Genomic DNA, 27,513 nt, shown 5'->3' with positions numbered 1-27,513 from the left:
GTCTAGGGAGAGGCCCTGGCAGGGGTGAGGGAGGAAGGCCACGGGAGCTGCCTTCCTGCAGGTGAAAGGCAGTGCAGGCAGGTGGCTGTTGGGGAGTTCTGGAGGGAGCTGGTTCCTGGCTATCAGAGATCTGGCTTTAGTGACATGGCCAGGGGAAGAAAGGGCTGACAGGGCCGGAAAAAAAAACACCGACACCCTGGGAGAGGATGTGCTTCTAGAGGAGCGTCTCTCTTACCTTCACTGTCCCCGGGCTGGGCCGATATGCTTTGTTTCCCCAGCACCCACACCAAGGCAGAACACGGGGCCCCCCACTCAGCCTGGCCCAGGCTCCTGAAGTTCCCCCTTCTCTTCCCTTCAGAAACTTTTGTTTTCCTCTGAAGGCAAATCTCACTTTTTAAGAGGGAAACAAATACCTACAATAAGTAGCAATTCCATTTCCTCAGAGGGACTTATTTCAGGGCCCTTTATAAGCTACCCTTCCGGATGGTGTGTTAATGTGAAACGGACAGTTTGAAAATCCAAAGGAAATCAAGCCGTCACAACGGCATTTGCTGTTTTTGAATGTTTTCTGTTCCCTCCCAAAATTGAAGTTGAATCTTAATCCCTGAAGCAACAGTATTAGGAGGTGGGACCTTTGGGTGTGATTAAGTCAGGAGGGCAGAGCCCCTGAGAATACGATCAGCAACCTTATAAAGGGGCTGGAGCGAACTGGCTGGCCCTTTTTTGCTCTTCTGCCTTCTGCCAAGTGAGGACAAAGCAACTTGGCACCATCTTGGAAGCAGAAAACAGCCCTCACAAGACACCAAATCTGCTGGCATCTTGATCTTGGACTTCCATTTTCCAGAACTGTGAGGAAAAAATTCTACTATTTGTAGATCACCCAGCCTCAGGTATTTTGTCATAGCAGCACAGACTAAGACAGCATTTCAGCAGGGGACTTCCAGACTGAAAAAGTCCTTACAGAATCCCTTAATAAATCACAAAGGAAACAGAGAGGGTGGAAACCCTGAGTTTAGGGTGGTGGCTTCCCCTGACACTTTGAGGGACACTTTGAAAAGGAAATGGGAGAGACTGGGCTCTCAAAGAAGGGGCAGGATGAGGTGGAATTCCTACCCCATTACAGTCCCATACCCAGGTGCTCTTTTCTACCTGGACAGGACGTGTCAGCAGAAAGTTCATTTCAAGAGTGCCAGCCTTGTCCGCACCCAGTTGCTCCCTGTAATCTGTTTGGCCACAGGACCAAATGATAGCTAAAGCAGAACAGGTGTTTCTATAAGGAATGGTTTCCATGTCTCATAAGCTAAGCCAGGCAATCCCAGCAGGACTTCTCTTGACCTTGAAGAGAAAAGTCAAGCTCAGGACATCTGCTGCCACCTCCTCAATAGATATCCATCTCTGGTGAGGATTTAGGGATACCTCTCGCTTCTTAGTTCCCTAACCTCGACCCCACCTCCAGTGAGCACACCTGGCCCTTCATTCTCACCAGCCCCCTTCCACTTTCTACCAGCCAGAGGAGCCTCGAAACCTGCTGCTCTTCCTATCCTCAGTTCACTACCCTGCCCCATGTACACGGGAGGCCTTGGGTGATCTGTCATTTCCATTCTTTTGCCCAGCTGATTAGGCCACATCTGGCTATTATTTCACAACTCACCTGCACCACAGACACTTAATACTCTCCTGCTTCTCAAATAATTAGAAGCCACACACAAGAAAACAAAATATAGAGCTGTTAATTATTTAAAAATTAAAACTATATAAAAACTGATAATATAGGCAAAATGATTTTCTAAGCTATTTTGCAACCCTATCAAGCATTACATCTATCCCCAAGTTCCCTGAAACTCGTGGCAAAAAAGGTAACAGGACAGGTCACACAATTCTCCTTGTCGGATGAGGACACGAAGCCACTTCATCAGGTAACAGGGCCCTCCAGTGCTAATCTCCAAAAGGTCTCTCTCCAGAGAGAGGACTGAACAACACAATGGACAATTCTACCAACAGGGTTTTCAAAAGGAAACATTCGGCGTTTCATTACTGTTTCTTGTTTGTTTGTTGTTTTTTGGAGACAGGGTCTTGCTCTGTTGCCCAGGCTGGGGTCTGCAGTGGCGCGATCTCAGCTGGCTGCAACATCTGCCTCCCGTGTTCAAGTGATTCTTGTGCCTCAGCCTCCCAAGTAGTTGGGACTATAGGTGCATGCCACCATGTCCTGCTAATTTTTGTATTTTTAGTAGAGATGGAGTTTTACCATGTTGGCTAGGCTGGTCTTGAACTCCCGACCTCAAGTGATCCACATGCCTCAGCCTCCCAAAGTACTGGGATTACAGGCATGAGCTACTGCACCCAGACTCAGAGTTTGGTAACTTTTAAATATCAACATTCGATAAAAAGGAAAATAATAAAATATGACTTGGGATTTTTGCAGGGATCTAAAGCAAAGGTCTGGACAGGTAATTTTTTTAATAGTTTTTTAAAAATTATCTGTAAGTTCTAGGGTACATGTGCACAATGTGCAGGTTTGTTACATATGTATCCATGTGCCATGTTGGTGTGCTACACCCATTAACTCGTCATTTACATTAGGTATATCTCCTAATGCTATCCCCTCCCCCCTCCCCCCACCCCACAACAGGCCCCGGTGTGTGACGTTCCCCTTCCTGTGTCCAAGTGTTCTCATTGTTCAGTTCCCACCAGTGAGTGAGAACATGCGGTGTTTGGTTTTCTGTCCTTGCGATAGTTTGCTCAGAATGATGGTTTCCAGCTTCATCCATGTCCCTACAAAGGAAACGAACTCATCCCTTTTTATGGCTGCATAGTATTCCATGGTGTATATGTGCCACATTTTCTTAATCCAGTCTATCACTGATGGACATTTGGGTTGGTTCCAAGTCTTTGCTATTGTGAAAAGTGCTGCAATAAACACACGTGTGCATGTGTCTTTATAGCAGCATGACTTATAATCCTTTGGATACATACCCAGTAATGGGATGGCTGGATCAAATGATATTTCTAGTTCTAGATCCTTGAGGAGTCTTCCACAATGGTTGAAGCAGTTTACAGTCCCACCAACAGTTTAAAAGTGTTCCTATTTCTCCACATCCTCTCCAGCACCTGTTGTTTCCTGACTTTTTTGTTTGTTTGTTTGTTTTTTGAGATGGAGTCTCATTCTGTCACCCAGGCTGGAGTGCAGTGACACGATCTTGGCTCACTGCAACCTCCGCCTCCCAGGTTCACGCGATTCTCCTGCTTCAGCCTCCTGAGTAGCTGGGATTACAGGCGCCCGCCACCACACCCGGCTAATTTTTTGTGTATTTTTAGTAGAGACAGGATTTCACTATGTTGACCAGACTGGTCTCGAACTCCTGACCTCGTGATCTGCCTGCCTCGGCCTCCCAAAGTGCTGGGATTACAGGCGTGAGCCACTATGCCTGGCCGTTTCCTGACTTTTTAATGATCGCCATTCTAACTGGTGTGAGATGATATCTCATTGTGGTTTTGATTTCCATTTCTCTGATGGCGAGTGATGATGAGCATTTTTTCATGTGTCTGTTGGCTGCATAAATGTCTTCTTTTGAGAAGTGTCTGTTCATATCCTTTGTCCACTTTTTGATGGGGTTGTTTGATTTTTTCTTGTAAATTTGTTTAAGTTCTTTGTAGATTCTGGATATTAGCCCTTTGTCAGATGGGTAGATTGCAAAAATTTTCTCCCATTCTGTAGGTTGCCTGTTCACTCTGATAGTAGTTTCTTTTGCTGTGCAGAAGCTCTTTAGTTTAATTAGATCCCATTTGTCAATTTTGCCTTTTGTTCCCATTGCTTTTAGTGTTTTAGACTGGACAGGTAATTTAATAAAGGTCTTGGTGGTTCTCAGTGGAAAGCTGAGTTGCCCTCATCACCCATCCTGGAGGTGGGGGTCAAGGTGGGTAAAGGTGGTACAGGCAGGTTGCACGGGAGTTCAGGGTTAGGAGGATTGAGGGAGCATTGGGATGTGCCGTGGGATTACTGACTGCCATAATGACTTGAGAACAAGGGAAGGGAGCTGAATGTCCTACCTTAAATATAATGCTCATTATAAAGAGCATTATAAAGCATTTTGTCTTGACTAAAATGCTAATAGCACCCCTGGAGAGAAACATTGGAAGGGAAATCAGTAATTAGCATGACTCTTCTAGTGCCTCCTCTAAAATACCAATTAAGTCTTTACAGGGAGTTGACGGCAGTGACCACAAGAATGTCTGCTCTGGGAAGTAGAGATGAAGGAGGATGCCAGGTTTCTGATGTGTCAGCTCTGCTGGTGGTAAACTGCATATTGTCTTATGAAGCATAACGAGCCTGAAGGGCACTGCTGGCCGGACACAGAGCTGGGCAATGGTGCACTATAAAAAGCATGCCCATGGAAAGGAACATAACTCTCCTTTTATTTCTTTATATGTCTAAATGAAGACACAACTGGAACACAAAAACTACACATCAGTCCATCATAGGAGAAACTATTTTAGAATAGAGCAGTGGTTCTCAAAGTGTGGTCCCTAATTAGCATCACCTGGGAACTTGTTAGATATGCAGATTATTGGGTCCTACCCCAGACCTGCTGAATCAGAAACTCTGGGTGTGAGGCTGAGCAACTTGTGTATTGACAAGTCCTCCAGGTGACTCTGATGCAGGCTCAAGGCTGAGAACCACTGGTCTAGAAAGTCTGGGGCTCAATATGGCAATCAGTCACAAGAGATTTTAGAAATCCTGCTTCATCCCTGTGTAGAGTTTCTATCAGGCTCAGAGAGGGAGGGGAATATTTCAATATGTCTATGGCAAGCAACTGATCAGGGGTGGAACACCGGAAGACAGAAGACCCCAGGGATGAGAAATAAGGACAAAGAGTAAATTATCAAGGGTCAATCTGAGCCTCGAGTTTGATTAACCATCCTAGAAGAGTTTGTTTTAATTTAACTTGTATTTCTGTTTGAATAGCAAATACAGTTATATGATTAGAAATAGCGCTGGGGCTCAGAAAACAATACCCCAAACTGAAGGCTTCAGAAGCAAAAGTTTCTCTCCAACCTTCTCCTTCCCTCCTGTCTCTGGCCACTCATTCTACTCCAAGAACACTAGAATCCCTCTTCCCCAAGGCAGGTTATAGAAACCAGAACCCCTTTTCCTTAACGCCAGCCATGAAACCTAAAAGTATTACTCTAACTTCTCCCTATGGCCTTTCTGTGTAAAAACTGGCCATAAAGAAATTACCTGACCACCTTGTTTGATTGTAGGTCATAAGAGCCCCATTCCAGAGAGAGTCTTGCCCCATCAGAAGGAAGGAATGCTGCACAGAGAGGAGGAATACAAACAGAAAGGCCTTGCTGAGTTTCCCTACTCAGTCTATTAGCATTAGATTATATACCCTTTTTGTCCAATCATATTTTTACACAGTTGTCCACAGTTTGTTGAACCTAAGCATAAAAATGAACAGTTTCCTTTGTATCTTTGGGTCTTCATTCTGAAGGCTCCCATGTCATGAAAAACTATGATGAAATAAATTTTTGTGCCTTTTCTACTATTAATCCACCTTTTGTCATTTGGTGTTTGGTGAACCTTCAGAGCGCAAAGGAGAAGTTTTCCCTTGCCTCTTCAACTGAAAAGATACAAAAGTATACAGTGAAATGTCTTTCACCCACACCTGCTTCTAGGTACCCAGCTCCTAGGTACCCAGCACCAACTTCTCTTCCCTTCCAGAATCAGCCATGTAATCAACATCTTCTAGAGATATGTTTTGAAAATACATGCATATTTTTATACCCACTTTCTCTTAAATACAAATAATAACATATTATACACACTCTTCTACACCTTGCTTTATTTCACTTAATATATTTTGGAGGTTATTCCATACCAGAAACATCAAGAAACAGTTACAAGTGTTCTGAGTGTCTGGAAACATACAACACTCCAGGGCATGGGTATCTTTCCTGCAGATAAGGAGTACCTGCTAGGCTACCACATGATGTTTGTGGATTTCTTAGTGAACCTGCTGTAGGGAAGCTGTACTAAAATTCTCAGTTTGGAGAACTCTCCGCAGGCCTACTTGTATTTTGGGGTTTTGTTTGTTTGTTTGTTTTTGTTTTTGTTTTGAGACAGAGTCTCGCTCTGTTGCCCAGGCTGGAGTGCAGGGGTGCGATCTCTGCTCACTGCAAGCTCCGCCTCCCGGGTTCACACCATTCTCCTGCCTCAGCCTCCCGTGTAGCTGGAACTACAGGCGCCCGCCACCACGCCCGGCTAATTTTTTTTTTTTTTTTTTGTATCTTTAGTACAGACAGGGTTTCACCCTGTTAGCCAGGATGGTCTCGATCTCCTGACCTCGTGATCTGCCCGTCTCGGCCTCCCAAAGTGCTGGGATTACAGACATGAGCCACTGCACCTGGCTCTATTTTGTTTTATAACAGAAGGAGGTAATATGGAAACTCTCAGCCAGGTCATTAAAATTCAACAGTATCACTACGAGATAACACTAGCACCTGGTGGGTCAGGTGTCCAAAGACACACAGTAGAGAGGAGTTTGACCACTAGGTAGAACTCAAAGCATCAGGATGACTTGGAACTTTTAAAATTTATAAGACTAATAACTGTAAATTACAAAACACAGGGAAAGATAAAGACATGGACTAATTAAGAACACTTACTACTTATTAGTCATTTTCCAACACTTAGAATCAAATATGTAACATGGGACAAAATAATAATCCCTATCCTTCCACCAGCTTCAGTCATAGTAACATTAATTTTTATTTTTTTGAGATGGAGTTTCGCTCTTGTTGCCCAGGCTGGAGTGCAATGGTGTGATCTTGGCTCACTGCAGCCTCCACCTCCCGGGTTCAAGCAATTCTCCTGCCTCAGCCTCCTGAGTAGCTGGGTTACAGGCATGCACCACCATGCCTGGCTAATTTTGTACTTTTAGTAGAGACAGGGTTTCATCCTGTTGGTCAGGCTGGTCTCGAACTGCTTACCTCAGGTGATCCACCCACCTTGGCCTCCCAAAGTGCTGGGATTACAGGTGTGAGCCACTGCACCCAGCCTGTAACATTTCCTTCAGAATTATTTTTGTTCTATACACCCTTCAGCACCATCAGTAAGATGTCTTGTTCCTCCCTGATTCTTAGCAGAGTTTTATCAATGTAGCCCTTGAACATAAAATATGAAGTTGATATATATATAAAAATATATAATATATGCTCTATTCAGATATAATTCATATACCATAAAATTTAAAGTGTTCAAATGAATGCTTTTTAAGTATAGTCAGAGTTGTGCATCACCTCATGAATTTAGTGCACTTGCATCACCTGTAAAAGAAATGCCATACCTATTCACAGTCACTCCCCATAATCTACCCCAAGGTTCCCCAACTCTAGGCAACCAATAGTCTACGTTCTGTTTCTATGGATTAAGGATGCCTTCAACAGGCTCACAAGCACACTCAACACAACTGGAGAAACAAAATCAGTGATTTTGAAGATGAGTCAATAGAAATTATCCAAACTAAAACACAAAGAAATAAAATAGTAGGGGGAAGAAAAGAAAATAAAGAATCTAAAAGCTATGGAATAATATCAAGTGGTCTACTATGCATATAATTGGAATCTCAGAAAGAGAAGAAATAGAGGATGAGTCAGAAGAAATACTTACATAATGATTAAGCATTTTCCAAAAATAATGAAAGATATCAAACTACAAGAATCTCAGAGAACTCCAAGCAGTATAAATACAAACAAAAACAACCAAACACATCTAGGCATATAATCTTCAAAGTGGCTGAAAATCAAAGGGAAAGAAACAATCTTAAAGACCGATAGGGTGAGGGAATACATGAAAGCATACTTCTCATCTGAAAAAGTGCAAACCAAAAAAACAACAAAGGAAATCTTAAACGTACTGAAAGAAAGAACCCTGTCAATCCAGAATTCCATACTCCTGAAAATATTTCTCAAAAATAAAAGAAAAATACAGACTTTGGAAACTAAATGAAAAGCTGAGAGAATTCATTATTAAGAAACTTGCACGATAAGAACTAGTAAAGAAACTTCTTCAGGTAGAAGGGATATGTCAGACCGAACTTGAATCCAAACAAATAAACTAAGATCTCCAGAAATGGTTAAAATGAAGGTAAATATAAAAGATATTTTAAAAAATGTTTAATTGCTCTAAAAGATGATTGACTTTTTAAAGTAAAAATAGTAGTAATGTACTATGGGTTTATAGGATAGGTAAAAGAAAAATGAATAACAACAACAGCACAAGAGTTGAGAAGGAAGAACTTGGAGTATAATATTCTAAGGCTTTTATACTATACGTGAAGTGATGTAATTAGAAGGTAGACTGTGATGAAAGATATATGTTGTAAACACTAGAGCACACATTACATTTTTAAAAAGAAGTAAAATAATAAGCCAATAGTGAGATAAAATGAAATAATAAAAATTCTCAGCTGGATGTGGTGGCTTATGCCTATAATCCCAGCTCTTTGGGAGGCTGAGGCAGGCAGATCAATTAAGGTTTGAGACCAGCTTGGCCAACATGGTGAAACCCCATCTCTACCAAAAATACAAAAATTAGTCGGGCATGGTGGGTGCCTGTAGTCCCAGCTACTTGGGAGGCTGAGACAGGAGAATTGCTTGAACTTGGGAGGTGGAGGTTGCAGTGAGCAAGATCGTGCCACTGCACTCCAGCCTGGGCAACAGAGCAAGACTCCACCTCAAACAAAACAAAACAAAACAAACAAACAAACAAAAATCTCAATAAATACAAAGGCAAGCAGAAAAAGAGGATTAAAGGGACAAGAAAAAGACAAAACAAAAAATATTGATGGTAGTTTTAATCCAATCATATCAATAATTGCATTAATAATTATAAATGGCCTAACTACATGAATTAAAGATTGTTAGACTGTATAAAAAAGTAAGACCCAATTATATGCTTTCCACAAAAAAAAGCTCACCTTGAAAATAAAGACAGAAATGGGTTAAAAATAAAACAATGGAAAAAGACATACATGTAAGCACTAATCAAAAGAAAACTGAAATGGCTATATTAATATCAGACAAAGTAGATTTCAGGAAAAGGAATATTACCAGGGATAAAGAGAGTAATTTCATAACGATAAAAGGATCAATTCACTGAGGAAATGTAACACTCCTAAATGTGTACACATCTAACACAGGGTTCCAAAATACATTATCCAAAAAGTCTTAGGCCTGAAAGGTGAACTAGGAAAATCCACAATTGTAGTTAGAGATTTCAACACTCCTCTCTCAGTAATTGATAAAACAAGCACACAGAAAATAAGTAAGGATTTAGAAAAGCTGAACACCACTGTCAACCAACTTGACCAAATTGACACTCAACCCAACAAATGCAAAATACACATTGTTTTCAAAAGCATATGAAAGATTTATCAAGATAGACCATATTCTGGGCTACTAAGCAAACCTGAATCAAATTAAAAGAAGTGAAAGCACATAGAAATATTCTCTGATTGTTATGAAATTAAACTAAAACTTAGTAACAGGAAGGTATCTAACAAATTCCTAAAATGCCTGCAGATTAACACATTTCTAAATAACTCACAGTTCAAAAAAGAAGCCACAAGGAATATTAGAAAAATTTCAAATGGAATGGACATAAAAAAACACAATATGTGAAATTTGGGGGGATGCAGGAAAAGGTCAGAAGAAAATGTATAGCATTAAGTACTTATATTAGTAAAGAAGGAAGGTCTTAACTCAGTGATCTAAGCTTCTACTTTGGGATAAACTAGAAAAATAACAAATTAAAACTAAATTTCTCAGAAAGAAGGAAATAATAGAGATAAAAGCAGAAATCAATAACAATGAAAAGAAATAAAGAAAATCAATGAAGCCAAAAGTTTGGTTTTTGGAAAGATCAATAAAATTGGTAAGCCTACAGTCAGGCTGATCATGAAAAAAGAAAGATGGTACAAAAATAAATCTCAGGAATAAAATAGAGAACATTACTACAAATCCTACAGACATTATATATACATATATATTTAGAACTATATATATTAGAATCTATATATATAGAACAACTCTCTCTACATATATATATAAAACAAGTCTATGTCATAATATAAAAACTTGACAACTTAGATAAAATACACAAACTCATTGAAAGACACAAACTACCAAAATTCCCACAAGAAGAAACAGAGAACCTCAATTAAAGAAATTTTATGAGACCAACATTACTTGATATGAAAGTAAGATAAAGACATATAAAAAAGAAAACCATGGACCCATATTCTTCATGAATATAAACACAAAAATCCTCAACAAAATATTGGCAAATCAAATTCAGCAATATATTTTTTAAACATATATTATTATTCTGTGTGGTTTATCCTGAAAATGTAAGACTGGTTCAACAACTGAAAATCAGTGTAATTTACAGTACCAACTTAGTAACAAAGAAAAAAATTACATAATCATTTTATTACACACTTAAAAATCAGACAAAATTCCATTTTCATTCATGGTTCTGAGCAACTGCTTTAGTCTGAATGCAAAAAACTGCGATTCCTTGTTTTAAAAAGGCACAAGTTTCTTGGGGATCCAGAAGTCCTCTTATGAGACAGGTCTCAGGTAATGTTAGAAGATGGAGTATGAAGAAACAGATACATAGTGGAGACTTCAAACATATAATGAAATTATATTCATGATATGCTGTTCCAGAAAGGGCTTGTTACATATAGGCAGAATTTCTACTGAGTAAAAGAGGAGCTTCATAGTACCAGACCTCTGGACAAAGGCAGCAGCTTCATATTTCAGGTGGTAGATTCTTAAAACCACACATCTTCAAAAGGTCCTGGACAACTATCTGTGAAGGATGCTATAAAAGGTCTCCTATCTTAGATGGGAATATAGAATTGATGAATTAAAAGTTCTTCCTAGTACTATAAAATAGTAGAGATAGAAAATCCAGTTGGCCTAACTAATGTTTATTAAGAGCTTGGTAAGGAAGTATGAGATTAATCTGTATTTTAAAAATCATATTGCCTATCTTTACATAGTTTACACTAATAATTTAGTAGAGATGTATATTTCTATTGAATACTATGTAAAAATATTTTTCTGTATATCCCTTTCTCCCTGCTTCTCACTCTAAAGAAGCTGATAAGTGATAGTTTAGTCCTTGCCTCATTAATACCTTCAACCACTCATTTTCTGTCAGTTCCTTTTTTTCTGTCTTCAGACATCCTCTCTTAAAAATACCAACAATTAGACCTACTGCCTTTTCCAGCTACCATCCTATTTCTAGTCTTTCTTTCCACTCATATGTTTTCAATGAGTCATCAACACCTCCTGCCACAATTTCCTTTCCACCCACTCCCTCTTTAACCCCCTACAATCAGTCCAGTTCTTTTATACACCACCTACAAAGTCAGAATGCTAGGGTTTAGAGAGGCTGAGAGTGTCAGGAAGATGTAACATTTGTACCCAAGGAGCTAATCAGACAAAATCTACTTAAATCATCTAAATATCCACTAGGAAGAGACTAGAGACAGGGGTTAAAAAAGATAACTAACATTTATTAGATGTCTTCTGGTATACTGTTGTGTTAGGTTATCTCCCATCATGGCCATCAGCAATTAATCCATCCATGTATACTCAAGTCTCTCTAACTCCAACTTTATCAGAAATCACAATAAATATAAATGAACTAAATTCACCCATTAAAAGACAGATAATATTATTATACAACATTATATACAATATCTATCTATATCTGTAGCTATATATTCTGCTTATATACTATTCATAAGATGAACCTAGAAAACACAAAGGCATTGAGAATAATAAATGAAAAAATAAGTTAGACAAAAACTAACCATGAAAGAGTTGGAATAACTAAATTAATATCAGACAAAATAGACTTTAGTGTAATTGATCAGAAAGAGAATCACTACATAATAAAAACAGGAGTGAGATAAAGATGTAGCGAATATCCCTGGCATCATCAGTTTTAGAAATGGGAGTCTAGTAACTATCTCCAATATAACGGCTCAGAATCAGGCCAATTCTGCTCAATTTAATTCAACTCACAATTATTTGTGTGAAAACTCCCAAATTTGTCACCATGGGCAAAAAAGCTTAATCTAATAGACATATATAGAACCCTATGCTTGATAATTACAAAATACGCATTACTCTTTTCAAACACATAGAAAATATTTTCAAAAATTAAACTGCAAAAGGCTATAATGCAAGTCTCAACAAATTCCAAAGAATCATATAATCAACAACAAAAAACAAGATCAACTTGTCTATTCACTTCCTCTGCCAATATCTTATCTCTCTGAAACTGCCTTATTTATTTGTACTTCTCTTTTGACATTGTTCATAGACATTGTGTCCATTTATTCAACATATTTGTATTAAATACTCATATACCAGTCACTATTCTAAGCATAGGGGATACATTAATGAACAAAGCAAAATAGACAAAGGTCTCTCCTTTGAGGTGTATACATTTCTAGTGTCACTTCTATCACTAGACTGCAAGTGCCCTAAGGCAGGACTATGTCTAATCCAGATTTGGCTGGCTCCCAATGTGCTGCTGGGCCAGATACTATGTTGGATCTCACAAGGTACAGAACCTACACTCTGATATTGAAGACAGGGCTTGCTGAGGCTTAAGGTATGATATTCGGATAGTATGGAATACAGCTTATCAGGCAGGGACCTGGAAGCAGGAGGAGTAACAGAATCTATGCACCCCTTACAACTCCCCTATCAGTAATTCAATAGCTCAAGTCTCATCTGTCCATGGGTCAAAGCAAACCAAAGTCTAAACCATGTTGTCAAAGCAGAGATGCAGAAGACCAGATGTCAAAAATACTGGAAACAATGAAATCAGACAGATCAGGAGAAATAATCATATCTTTTAACATGTCCTTGCAAATTGGAGTGCAGTTTAAAGAGGCCAGATAAGCCAGGTGACTAGTGACCATGTCTCACATGTCTGTCTGGTTGTAAGGGCCCTTTCATCCTTCCTCTATGAGATAAGAATGAACATCCAGGCCTAAGAGCATCCAAGCTAGGGAGCAGGACAAGGAGACTATATATGTAGCTTGCTGCAAACAGATTTATGTTCTAATAGGAATAGGGGTAAGGTGGCTGGCTTTACAGAAAACTCCGCTACATTCCAGAATGGCAAGTTAACAGCCAGCATAACGAAGAAAGAAAAGGGCCTGAAAAAGAGAGATGCCTCCAACTTCTGACATAGGTTTAAAAGGAGACTGGTTCCTTCTGCAGAGACACATCCCTTTCCAAAGGCCATATCAGTCCAGAGAGAAAGACCAAAACAAAAGCCCCACAGCAAGAAACAGGAAGGAAGGGGAACTATTCAAATTCCCTGCCCGTCTTCTCCATAGCACACAATAGCTGGGACCTCTACTGGGGCATCACAGCTGCAAAGGAATCCCTCTGACATGGTGTTTTCTGTTTTTTAAGCCTCTGTTTGGGAGCACTGTCACTATGGTGACAAGGCTGGGATGCTTCTGCTCTAAGTGAGAGGGCTTATCCCTTCAAATATGCTTCTTGAGTCAGCAACAAAGGAACTCACTGAACCTCAACTAATCTCATATTCTCCTTGGAGACCTCTCTCAAAAGGCACTTTCCCTCCTTGCTCCCACAAACCTTCTAGGTTTACGTTCTGTGTTCAGCCAACAACCACACTGACATAATGATTGAGTTTACTCACACACCATATCTCGACCAAGCTCTGAGGTGTCTTCTTTAGTCACATAAGCCTCTCCCATACCTATTAAACAGAGACAAAGCAAGGATCTTGGTTTAGGGGAGGCCTCCCCAAGAAGGCTAGTGGACATGGGCCCCCAAGCTAGGATGGAATACAGGAATGAGGGGTGGGAGGAGCAGGAAGCCAACTTGCATAACTTTCTTTTCCAGTGGGAGGAATCCATGGTGTCATGTAGCCCTGGCAGGCCTGATCCTCACCCCCGGATCTGTCCTCAACCTGTCCTAGGCTGGCTGTTCTGTCTTGGCTCAGGTTCCACATCATTCCCAGCCACAGCTCTTCCAAGAGTAAAAGTTGGCTCTGGGGAATACATCCTCCCTGCCTTCAGAGGGGTCTTCCTTAGCCATGAGTTCTTAGAATCCTAAAATATAGGCCTACTTCTTGTTAGTTTTATTACTTTGGGGAAATCATTTAACCTTTCTAAGCCTGTTACCTCATCTGTAAGATAGGAGCAATTGACCTCTCCAGAGGGTTGTGATAAAGACTGAGGGGCAGGCATACATTCTACAACTCTTAGTTCTCTCTGCACCCAGCCCACTCTTCCCTCAGAAGCAGACAGTATCTAATCCTAAGAAGGTCTGTAAGCAAAGAGACAAAAAGATGCACCGACCTCACCTTGATAGCTCCAGCTCTAGTGTCTTCTGTCACCATTTCTGGGTTATATATAACTCTTCTCCTCAGTTGTTTTTTTTTTTTTTAAAGACAGGATCTTGCTATGTTGCCCAAGCTAGCATTCAGTGGCTATTCACAGGTACAATCATAGTGTACTATAGCCTTGAACTCCTGGCCTCAAGCAATCCTCCTGCCTCAGCCACCTAGGTAGCTGGCACTGCAGGTGTGAGCCACCGTGCCTGACCTCTCCACTAGTTTTCAAAGCAAACAAACAAATAAGAGAGGGTATTCAGTCTCTTTTACCTTTATTATAAGAGACAATGAGGTGAGAGCAAAGATAATCCTAGGAAGCAAACTTCTGGGTTCTAGTCCTTTTTGCTCACTGAGTTTCTCAGCCTGTACTCCAGAGGACTCACCTCCCTGTGGAAAGGGGCTGCACAGGGCACTCTGTTAGGGTCCATTCCAACTCTAAGATCTCTGGGTCTTAGGTGAGTACCAAATGACCTATGAAATTAGAATAAAGAAGACTTTGCAAAAAGACTGATTGTGCCCTCTAGGAGTGTTCTAAAACAGGGCAGATGAGACATGCAGGACACAAAGACTAGAAGCATCATTTATACCCAGGAAACATTGACCACAAGGACGTGTCAGGAGTCCATCCACCTCAGGGACAGAGTTCAAGTTTGACAATGCTGGGGAAATAGACATGAGAGCCTTTTGGGTTTTTGTTTTGTTTTGTTTGAGACAAGGTCTCACTCTGTTGCTCAGGTTGGAGTGCAGTGGTGCAATCACAGCTCACTGCAGCCTCAAACTCCTGGGCTCAAGCAATCCATCTGCCTCAGCTTCCCAAGCAGCTAGGACTACAGGTGCACACCACCATGTCCAGCTATATTTTTTATTTTTTTAGAGACAGGGTCTTGCTCTGTTGACCAGGCTGGAGTACACTGGCCATCATAGCTAATTGCAGCCTCAAATTCCTGGACTCAAGCAATCCACCCATGTCAGCCTCCCAAATAGCTAGGACTACAGCCACACACTTCTATGCCCAGCTAATTCAAGCCATTAAAAAAATCCACCCCTCTCCCCACTGTTTAAAATAAATGTTTTATTTGGGAATAACATTATATTCTTAGAAAAGTTTCAAACATGATACAGAATCCCTGGTACTCTTCACTCAGTTTCCCCTAATGTTAATCTATTACATTACCATGGTATATTTTTCAGAACTAAGAAATCAGACTTTATTTGGATTTCAGCAGTTTTTCAACTGATGTTATTTTTATGTTCCAGGATCCAATCCAAGATACCTCATTGCATTTAGGATAAAGCACTTTTTAATGGTGAAAGATTTCTATCATAGCAACAAAACAGATTCTTGATTAAAAGAATATCAGGTACATTTGTGGCTCTTTGGGAACCCTTTCTTCCCATTTCCATGTCTTTTCCTCCCTTAGGAACCATTATAAACTCATTGTTTTATCATTCCCAGACATGTTTGTGTGAATGCACAGAAAGACAGTATAAGCACAAACACTGTATATATAGTGTTGTTTTCCACGCTTTAAAACTCATATAAACACTATTCTTTTCATATCGTTCTGTAACTTGCTTCTTTCACTCAATGTTGTTTTTGAGATTGATCTCTTAAGAAATGTAACTATAGTTCCTTTACTGCTGTATATAGTATGTATAATATTTCATTCATTTTCCTACTGGTGGAAATTTAGACCATTTCCCTATTTTTTTTTTTTTTTTTTTTTTTTTGCTGCAGTGAACACTTTAATATTAAACATCTACTCAGGTACACAAGAAAAGATTCTCCATCTAGGACTGAAATTCCTGGGTATAAAGCGTATAACCAAATTGTTTCCTAAATCTGTAGTACTATCCTTCCAGCAGTGTAGGAGTCTGTCATTCCATATCCTCATCCATACTAAGAAGTATATTTAACTTATGAATTAATTTGTGGAGAACTGGCACCTTTATAATGAATCTTCCAGTTCATCAATATAGCCCTTTTCTCCATTTATGAAGGATCTCTTTTTTTTTCTTTCAACAACTGTAATTTTCTTCAAAAACATTCTTGTGTACTTTTTGGTTAGGTGTACTCCTGGGTATATTATGGCTTTTGTTACTGCTGATAATAGGATCCTTTATCTATTAATTTTTCTAATTGGTTATTCCTGGTAAATAGGACTTCAATACGTTGATATTGTGCTTATGGAAGTTGGAACTCTTACATTATACAGTTGGTTCTCTATATCCATGGGTTCTGCACCCATGGCTTCAACCATCTGCAAATCCAAAATATTAAAAAAAAAAAACTAATAAAAATAACAATACAACAACAAAAAAATTACAAATAATAAAATATAGTATAACAACTATTTACATAACCTTTACATAGTATTGGGTATTACATATAATCTAAAGATGATTTACAGTATACAGTAGGATACATGTAGACTACATGCAAATACTAAACCATTTTATACAAGGGACTTAAACATCCACAGATTTTGACACCCAAGGGAGGTCCTGGAACCAATCTCCCATGGATAGTGAGGGATGACTGTATTTTCCACTTAAAAATCCCGAGAGAATCCCCTGTTGGTATGCAAGCAAGAACATTTTAATCTTTATTTTCAATATTCACATTTTTCTTGTCCTATTGCATTGGCTAGAACCTCCTGTACAATGCTGAATATAGTGATAAAGGGTATTCTTGTCTTTTTTATGACTTTATTGAAAGCGAGCCTAGTGTTACTGTGTATTGTTCAGGATTGTTTTTTGCTGTATTATTTTGATAGATGTTCTTATCAGGTTAAGGAAGTTTTCTTCTATTCTTAGTTTTCTGAGAAGTTTCCCTCAATTGTGAATGAGTGCTAAGTTCTGACTAACATTTTTTCTGTATGTAATAGATTATAGGCATTATTAATCTGTTAATATGCTTTATAACATTAATATATTTTCTAATGTTGAATCATCTTTACATTCTTTTCACAAACTCTACTTAATCAGAATGTAAATATTTGGAATAGATTTGCAAATATTTCATAAGCATTTATGTTTATTAAAAAAAACTGGTCCGGCCGGGCGCGGTGGCTCAAGCCTGTAATCCCAGCACTTTGGGAGGCCGAGACGGGCGGATCACGAGATCAGGAGATCGAGACCATCCTGGCTAACACGGTGAAACCCCGTCTCTACTACAAAAATACAAAAAAACTAGCCGGGCGAGGTGGCGGGCGCCTGTAGTCCCAGCTACTCGGGAGGCTGAGGCAGGAGAATGGCGTGAACCCGGGAGGCGGAGCTTGCAGTGAGCTGAGATCCGGCCACTGCACTCCAGCCTGGGCGACAGAGCGAGACTCCGTCTCAAAAAAAAAAAAAAACAAAAAACAAAAACAAAAACAAAAACAAAAACTGGTCCATAATTTTCCTTTCTTGTATTCTTCTTATTTGGATATTCAGGTTATACTATCATTATAAAAAAACGACAGCTTTTCCTCAGTTTCTATTCTCTTAGACAGTTTGCACAATATTAGGATTATTTACTTCCTGGAGTTGTACATGCAAAAAATAATTTAAGCCTTATATTTTTGGGAGAAGAAGTCTCTTGACTATCAGTTTAAATTCTTTATAATTGTTATTTTACTGCAGTTTTCTGTATCTGTTGAAGTAGTTATGGCAAATTATATTTGCCTAGAAAATTACCCATGTCTTCTCCTAATCCAAATTTTAACATAAAAATTTTCAGAGTATAGGTTTTTTTTTTTTGTTTTTTTTTTTGTTTTTTTTTTGAGACGGAGTCTCACTTTGTCGCCCAGGCTGGAGTGCAGTGGCCGGATCTCAGCTCACTGCAAGCTCCGCCTCCCGGGTTTACGCCATTCTCCTGCCTCAGCCTCCCGAGTAGCTGGGACTACAGGCGCCCACCACCTCGCCCGGCTAGTTTTTTGTATTTTTAGTAGAGACGGGGTTTCACCATATTAGCCAGGATGGTCTTGATCTCCTGACCTCGTGATCCGCCCGTCTCGGCCTCCCAAAGTGCTGGGATTACAGGCTTGAGCCACCGCACCCGGCCCAGAGTATAGGTTTTTGATTTTTATTATCAATTTCATATCAGGAGTTATATTTCCATTTCATTCAAAATATTATTTGTGGATCTTATTTTGAAAAAAAAAAAGCCTTATTAGGGTTTTATCTATATCACTTTTTTAATCCGCCAAATGATTTTCTATTTCATTTCATTTGTCTTCCTTTATTTCCTTCTTTCTACTTTTCCAAAGGTTTATTTAGGATTTTTTTCTAGCTTCTTGAGTGGGATATATGTAGTAGACAACAATAATTGCCTACACAATATTTATAATATTCTCCCTTGTTCCATACTAACACACCCTTATTCGGTTTGGGAAGGCAATATGCCATGCTAAAAAACAAACTATACTTCCCTGGCTTCCTTGCAGCTAGGAACTGCCAAATGACACAGTTCTAACCAATGACACATAAGTGGAAGTTATTGCATAGGGCTTCCAAGAAAGTGCTCTAATTAAAGGTAGCCAACTCACTTGGCAAATGCCTCTTTCAAAACCTGTCCTTTCTCCATCATGCTTGGAATATCAATACAAAACTGGAAGTAAAGCAGCCATTTTGCAACCATGAGGCAGCAAGCATGAGTATGAAAACTATGTTTACATGAGTGGATGTTAGAAGAGCCCAGGATCCTGATGGCATAATGGAGAATCCATACTTGCCTTGGACTACCTCCAAACTTCCTGTTATATGACAAATGTTAAACCCCTAGGTCATTTAAGCCATGGTCATTTAGATTATCATTTATACATAGCCAAATAAAATTTATAGTAATACCTATTCAATAGGTTACTCTTTTCTTTTTGGTAGGAAGTAGAGGCAGATGGTGTCTCGCTCTGTCGCCCAAGCTGGAGTTCAGCAGCATGATCACAGCTCACTGCAGTCTCAGCCTCCCAGGCTCAAGATATCCTCCTACCTCAGCCTACTGAGTAGCTGCAACTACAGGCCCGCGCCACAACACCTGGCTAATTTTTGTATTTTTTGTGGAGATGGGGTTTCGCCATGTTGTTCAGGCTGGTCTCAAATTTCTGAGCTCAAGTGATCCATACCTTGGCCTCCTAAAGTGCTTGGATTATAGCCATGATTCACCATGCCTGACCTCAACTTATTTTTCATATTTTAAATGTTTCATAAATGCATTTAAGGCCATAAATTTTCCTCAAAGAATAGCTTTAGTTGCATGTAGTATGAGATCAGTTGTGCTGGTCGAGATCAGAAATACCATCTAGCCAACCCAAAGAATTGTGATATAAATAAAATAGCTATGGTTTAAGTCTCTAAATTTTGGGGTGGTTTGTTATGCAGTAAAAGCTAGCTGATACAGCAGTTAGTTTCCAATGTGGGGTGGTGCCATAAGAAAAACTATAACATGTGGTACTGGCTTTGAAATAGTGGCTTTTCTAGTGGCAAGAAAAGCAGTAAGAAAACAGTTTGCAATGGCTGGAGAAATGGAAAAGAAACTGCTATAGCAGGCTGGCAAAATGATGGCTTGTTTTGGGTTGAGACAGCACAACTGGTAAAACTAAAGCTTGCAGTAACTTAAGAGATTTTCAAAAAGAAAAGACCCTAATGAACTCCTAGTTGCAGCTAAGTAGATCTCCAGACAGAATTTCAAAAGTGTCATTTAGGAGCTCTTAACTGCATATGCTAAAGTATGGCAAGACAAAGGTGAGCTAAACAAGGAAATGTTCTGTTTGCAACCAGAATTTAGATGGAATATAGAAGGTCCAGGATTTGTGGTGTTTGAAAATAAAACTGACCCTCATCGCCAGTCTCCCCATATTTGACAACCTTTGAGTAAAATATTCTCATAGTAAAAGGAGGCCTTAAAAGAGCAAATTAAGAGTTGGGTTGTATGACCATTTGTTAAGGCCTCTGAAGGATTTAAGAAAGAAAGCCTAGCACACCTTAGCTTGTCAAAAAAGTTCCTAAGAATCTTAAGGGCCTGACAGAAGCTTAATCCCAAATCACTGAATAACTCTAGGGAAAAGAAACAACAATTGTGGGTATAGTTTTTATACAATGAGTTGGGCTATAGCCTATTACATAGAAAGCCCACAATATTTTAAAGAAAATCATCCCAACAAAGCACTATCAGCTTGGACTACAAGGGACTAAAAATGATTAAGCCGCAAAGAGATCTCTGGGCCCTCAACTATCTATGGGCAGGAAGACAGATGAGAAAGGGACTCAGCTGTACTATGTCTTATGGAAAAGGAAAGGCTTTTTAAGGGGGAGAACCAAGATATTACAGAATAGAGTCAAGAGCCTCGGAGAACAACAAACTGGGAAGACACCCCAGAGGGCAGAAGGAATGGCCCTAGATTAGATGACCCGACAACATTTGCCCCAGGGGAATTTTGATTTGTTATGAACCAGTAACTGCTATGTCCCTTTTGTTTTTCTCCTTTTTGAAGAGAAATGTCTATTCAAGTTATCCTGCCCCAGTCTCACCACTGTATGATGGAGGAGTAGGGAGCAGGTGACTTGTTATTTTAAATTCTGGATCAAGAGCTGCCATATCCAAGGAGCTGCAGCTGAGGACCCTCTTTCATATCTGAATGTGATAAGATCATGAGATCACAGACTTCCAACCTGATGCTATAAATAAGACAGAGAGCCTAGGATGAGGATGAGCACATTTTGCATACATGAGAAATGTGGCCAAAGAGCAGACTCTGGTAGATTCCAAAAACACCCATAAATTATTTTCCTCCTCTCAAGATGTGGAGTTTATTTCTCTCCCCATTGAATCTGGGCTTGGCAATGTGACATGCTTTGACTAACAGGACATTAGCACATATAACATAAGCAGAGGCTTAAAAAGTTTTTGGACAGTAAGTCCTGCTCTCTTGCTGCATTTGGAAACCTGGGTCTACCACGTGAATACCCCAACGCAGCCTACTGGAAGATGAGAAGCAATTTGGAAGAGAACTAAGACATCCAAGGATCAGATAGTCAACTTCCAGACATGTGAGTGAGGCTATCCTAGATCATCTAGACAGTCACCAGCTGACCATAGAGGCATGATAGAGTCAAGATCTGCTGAGCTGGCCTAGATTTTAAAAACTGCCCAACCAGCCCAAAGAATTGGAAGCTAAATAAGACACTGTTTATTTGGGGCCACTGAGTTTAGTAATGTAGCCTAACCCTCTGGGTACAATTGATGACTATAGTTTTTTCTTAAAAAATCTATAATTATTATCTTCCTGACTCTGAATATGACTTTAACATTTTCCCCCAAAATAATCTGAACCATCTTGCTATTGTTGCCTAGTCTTCATTTTAATCGTTTTTAAAATCATACACACTTATGAATGTTTTGCATAGCTAACAAATAAATATAAATATATTTTATCAATTTCTATGTTTACCATTGCCTCCTACATTGTACATCTTTTCACATTGTTTAATTTTTTTCTTTCCAAAACACATCCTTTATGGGAACAACAGACACTGGTGACTCCAAAAGGAGGGGGAGGGGGCAAGGGCTGAAAAACCTCCTATTGGATACAGTGTTTACTATCTGTGGGTGATGGGATCAACAGAAGCCCAAACCTCAGCATCTCACAATGTATTCTTGTAACTTGCACGTGTACCCACCAAATCCAAAACAGAAATGGGAATTAAAAAGAAAAAAACACCCAAATATATCCTTTAATAGTTATTTTAGTGAGCATCTTTGTATTTATACTCTTGGTCTTTGTTTTGCTCTCATTCTCCTGGGATAGTTTAGGTATAGTATTTTAGGTTCAACACAGAAAAGTTACTCCTCTGTCTTCTTACCTCTCTTGTTGCTGATGAAACACCTGTCAGTCTGTTATTTATTTATACATAACTAGTATTTTTATTTTTGATCTTTAGGTTGTTCTTTTTTCTCTTTTCTGAAGAGGAAAAAAAAAGCAGTTTCTGCAGTTTCACTATGTCTAATTGTGGGTTAACTTTTGTTTAGCTTTCAAAGTATTAGGAGACACTTTTAATCTGAGAACTCATGTTGTTACTCAACTCTGGAAAATTATTAATCATTTATTTAAATATTGCTTCACTTCCATTCCCTTTTTAAGTCTCTTTCTGTAGCTTTTATTAAATAATGTTGAAGCCTGTCATTTACCTTCCATACCTTTAAACTGTTCTTTTCTGTTTTCTACATCTTTATATTTGTGCGCTGCAGCCACGCTAAAGTTTTCTGTACTGTTTTTCAATCTGTTAACTCATGCTTCAATGGTAACCAGTCTCCAGTGTATCCCATCTATTGCATCTTATTTCAATAACTACATTTTTCATTTATGTATGTTTTTATATATACCTGATCTCATTGTTTATTTATTTTTTTTTAAGAGATGAGGCCTCATCCTGTCACCCAGGCTGGAGCGCGAGCCTGTAGTTCTAGCTACTCAGGAGGTTGAGGTGGGAGGTTTGCTCAAGCCCAGGAGTTGGAGGCTACAGTGAGCTATGATTGTTCTACTCTGCTCTAGCCTTGGCGGTAGAGTGAGACCCTGTCCTTAAAAAAATACGAGAAATTAAGAAATAAAAACAAAATTAAAATTTTTAAAAATGAGGAGGAGATCATTTGTGAATGCCAACTATTCCTAACTGGTGCTTCAGAAGCATCGTCACTTTGCCAAAGCCTCTCACTCCAAAAGACAAGCACAGTAACCAAAGCAAATAGACCCCGATCCTGCTGTTTGCCACCACCACCACCTGCCCTAGAGATTTGAGACCTTCTCCTTTTACACCAAAGTTATCACTGATCAAGCCACCTAGAGCAGAGGACTTTGTCAGGAATTTTAAAGACTAATATAATCTTTTCCATTCATTCAAGTGTAAACATTTCAGGTAGAAAGAGTGAGACGACAGAGGAAACAGTGAATACTGAAATTTGTTTATATCTCAAAACTACAAGTCTATTTTTTCCAGAACAAAACTTTGTACACCGGGGCCTGGGCACCTGAGTCTCCAGTGTTTGTGATGTTATCCTTACTCAGTTACTGGGCATATAAAGGGACAACACCTAGTTTGGAATCAACAAATGGAGAACCTATGACACTTAAGTAGTTTTTCTTCCTCTTTACTTGGAAAGGAACCCTTGGTTGCCTGTGAGTATGGAAGGAAAAAGTTGGTCCCCAACTGGAACATTTTCCTCTTTAACACACCACTACAACCCTCTGGTTTGTGCATACACTGGGATCTGCCCAGAATTGGTCTCACCAGGGTACCAGGTTGAACGAGGCACATCAATCTCAATGCTAACCACCAGGGGTTATTTCATATGTGTGCCTCTTTTGGGTTTTGCTTTTGCCAAGTCAACCTTAACACAGCCAGTTTTCCATTTAACTATATTACCCATTCAAATATTTACTGAGTACCTCTTAATAACAACAGCCTTTATTTAATGGGGACCTTCTTTATGTATTACAGTGCATTTTATATATGCACCTAATCTTCACATCAGTTACTCATACAAACCGGGCAATGTTATCTTTATTTTTCAATATAGGAAACAGGCTCAGAGAAGTTCAGTGATTTCTCAAAGTGTTATACAGGTTGGACTTGAATTCAGATATGACTCCCAAACCCAAATTGTTTCCATATTGCAAACTGAGGACATCTGATCTTTGGTATAAAAAAAATTGTGTGTCACGGGCTATGGCCCTGACTAAGTTTTCAGTCCTGGGGCAAATCCAGCCTAATAGCCTACACTGGGCCTGTCACCCTGGCCTGTATATATTCATTTTCCCTTGCACTTCAACTCTCCCACTTGCACTCGGGGCCTACAGCCTGATGACTCTCAGCCACTGGCATAATGTAAACCAAAGGACAAAGGACTTTTGGGTACCCACTGGTATTGGATTCTGGGCCCTCTTCAGTGCCCTGAGGATTGGTAGTTTTCTTGCTGCTGCTCCTGCTACAGAGGCTCTGGGGAGCTATCTGCTTGTCAAGCTTATGTTTATCACTTGCAATAGTGCCCAGATCCTGTGGTATTGTCCTTGGCCCTGAAGATGGTACCACAGACAGAAAAATGCAGAGTGCAACTTGGGAGAACTGAGAGGTCTCCAGAGTGGGAGAGGTCTGGGGACTAAGGAGAGGACTAAGGAAAGGAAAATAGGACTAGGTTTTTCAGAAATGTGATTCTAACCTTTCACCCATTCCCTTTCTCTCTTAGGTCCCCAGACAGCCTGAGATAGCCATAGGCCTCTTAGTCCATTTTCTGTTGCTTATAACAGAATACCAGAAACTAAGGAGTAAGAAAGAAATGCATTTCTTACAATTACAGAGGCTGAGAAGTCCAAGGTCGAGAGGCTGCATCTGGTAAGAACCTTCCTGCTGGTGGGGACTCAAGATTCCTAAGGCAGTGCAGTATGCTGACCATACTAGCTCAAGGCTCTCCTCCTCTTCTTATAACACCACCAGTTCTCCTCCCTTGATAACCATTAATCCATTAACACATTAATCCATGAATCGATTAATCTATTCATTAACCTATTAATAAATTAATCCATGAATGGATTTACCCATTCATGAAGGCAGAGCCCACAAAAGCCCCACCTGTCAACACTGACACACTGGGGACCCAGTTTCAACATGAGTTTTGGAGGGGACATCCAAAACATAGCAGCCTGCTTTCACTAAAATGTATCTGTTCACCCATATTGACAGCTCTCTTCCTGCCAAACTGGCTCCATATCACTTCTTTCAATGCTTTCACAGTTGACCTTCAAACAACACAGGTTTGAACTGCATGCATCCACTTACAGGGAATTTTTTCAATAAGTATATTTAAAAATCTTTTGGAGACGTACAACAATTTGAAATTTTTCACCAATAAATCATGTAACCTAGAAATACTGAAAAAAAAATTAAGAAGTTAGGTATGTTATGAATGCCTAAAATACATGTAAATACTAGTCTACTTTATCATTTACTACCATAAAATATAAAAAAGTTATAAAAAGTTAAAATTGATGAAAACTTATACACCTATAAATGGTACCTTTTGCAGCCCAGAGAAATATAAACAAATATAAAGATGCAGTATTAAATCCTAACTGTAGTGCATACTGTACTACTGTCCTAATTTCATAGCTACCTCCTGTTGCTATTGTGGGAAGCTCAAGCATTGTGAGTGCCCATTTAAAATGCCATGTGAGCAGTTCATCTCTCCAGTAAATTGTGTATTGCAGTAAATAATGACCTCTCATGTTGCTCACGTATTTTTTCATCATGGTTAGTGCAATACCATCAACCTTGAATGACACCACAGGACCCATATGAAGTGTCACCCAGTGATGCTGAGGAAAGTCATGACATTCCAAGGAAAAGCTGAATTGCTTGATACGTACCACAGACTGAGTGAGGTCTGCAGCTGCCCACTATTTCAGACAGACAATTCATCTAGTAAAAAGGCAACATAAACTTTTGATATCAATAAGTAAAGTATTGTAAATGTATTTTCTCTTCCTTATGATTTTCTTAATAATATTTTCTTTTCTCCAGCTTACTTTTTATAAGAATATAGTATATAATACATATAACATACAAAATGTGTGTTAAGTGACTGTTTATGTTATTGGTAAGGCTTACAGTCAGCTGTAGGCTATTGGTAGTTAAGTTTTTGGGTAGCCAAAAGTTATACTCAGATCTTCCACTGTATGGAGTCAGGGGCTGGCACCCTTAATCCCTGCATTGTTCAAGGGTAAACTGTACAAACATGACCTCACTTGATCTTAGGACACAGGCTGGACAGGGGATATCATCCCTATTTTAATAAGACTCGGAGAGACTGGGGCATTGGCTAATTAGCAGCACGGCTGAAACTAAAACCCTGTCCTCTTGACCTAAATCCAGTGCTCTTGTTGCTCAAACAAGGATGACGTTGTCACTCTACCTGTAATCTGATCCTAGTTTCCGTAACACTTAGCTCTACAATTATTTATTTTTTAAATTTTACTTTAAGTTCCAGAATACATGTGCAGAATGTGCAGGTTAGTTACATAGGTACACATGTACCATGGTGGTTTGCTGCACCTATGAGCCCATCATCTAGGTTTTAAGCCCTACGTGAATTAGGTATTTATCCTAATGCTCTCCCTCCCCTTTCCTCCAACCCTCCGACAGGTCCTGGTGTGTGTTGTTCCCCTCCCTGTGTCCGTGTGTTCTCATTTTTCAACTCCCACTTATGAGCTCCACAACTAATTTTATTAGGGCCTCATTTTTCACTTGAGTTGATCACACAATCTAATTAGTCCCCCTACCTTTAACCTAGCCCCTGCCTTGCTCCCTATCCCCAAGTTATTCTCCACTTCAACCAAGGGATCTCTCTAAAAAGCAAATCTGCCACTTCCCTATGTAAAGTCTTTCCATGGTTTTCCACAGTCTTAGGAGGAAGTCTGAATTCTCTGGAATGCTGTTTTGTGGCCTTTAACCTACTCACTGGTCTCATGTAGTGCCATGTCCTCATATATCCTGTGATTCACACATCCTGTGACCAACACGCCTCCTCTCCTCTGCACCTGCTGCTGGGCTACCTGGAATAGTTTCTTCATACTTGATACTACCTGTATCTGTCTTCTCCCAGAATGCCCTGCCTGCTTTGTTTGTAGCATTCTTAGATAAGCTATCTTACACATCCCATCCACCTCTATGAGTTATTTCATGACTGCATATGGTTTATGTGAGTCCCCAGAAGGCAAAATAGAGTCTAGACCATGTAGCAGTAGGTTAAAAAATGATATCTGGCTGAGGTCTAGGCTCCTGCCTTGACTAATTTGTGTGTCCTTCCTTGTTTTTTTTTTTGTTTGTTTGTTTGTTTGTTTTTGTTTTGTTTTTTTGCTCTTGTTACCCAAGCTGGAGTGCAATGGCACAATCTCAGCTTTGCCTCTCCCAAAGCCTTAAGGCATTTGATGCAAGTCTTCAGACACCACCACACAGTCTCTAATTCACTCCTTTCTGATAGCCTTGCTAACATACTTATTGGAAATTCTGGTTGGAGAGTCCAGAAC

At 39.6% G+C, this 27,513-nt stretch overlaps 1 protein-coding gene across 1 annotated transcript in view; it reads right to left on the bottom strand.

Moving 5' to 3' along the window:
- Window positions 1-27,513, bottom strand: part of MYLK (myosin light chain kinase) — a 274,054-nt gene that overhangs the window by 220,220 nt on the left and 26,321 nt on the right. The window lies entirely within an intron of this gene.

The sequence above is a fragment of the Macaca fascicularis genome, chromosome 2 (genome assembly GCF_037993035.2).
Source record: "Macaca fascicularis isolate 582-1 chromosome 2, T2T-MFA8v1.1".
NCBI classification, from domain to species: domain Eukaryota; kingdom Metazoa; phylum Chordata; class Mammalia; order Primates; family Cercopithecidae; genus Macaca; species Macaca fascicularis.
The sequence above is the reverse complement of the archived record's forward strand: the minus strand, read 5'-3'. Positions and strand labels throughout refer to the sequence as shown.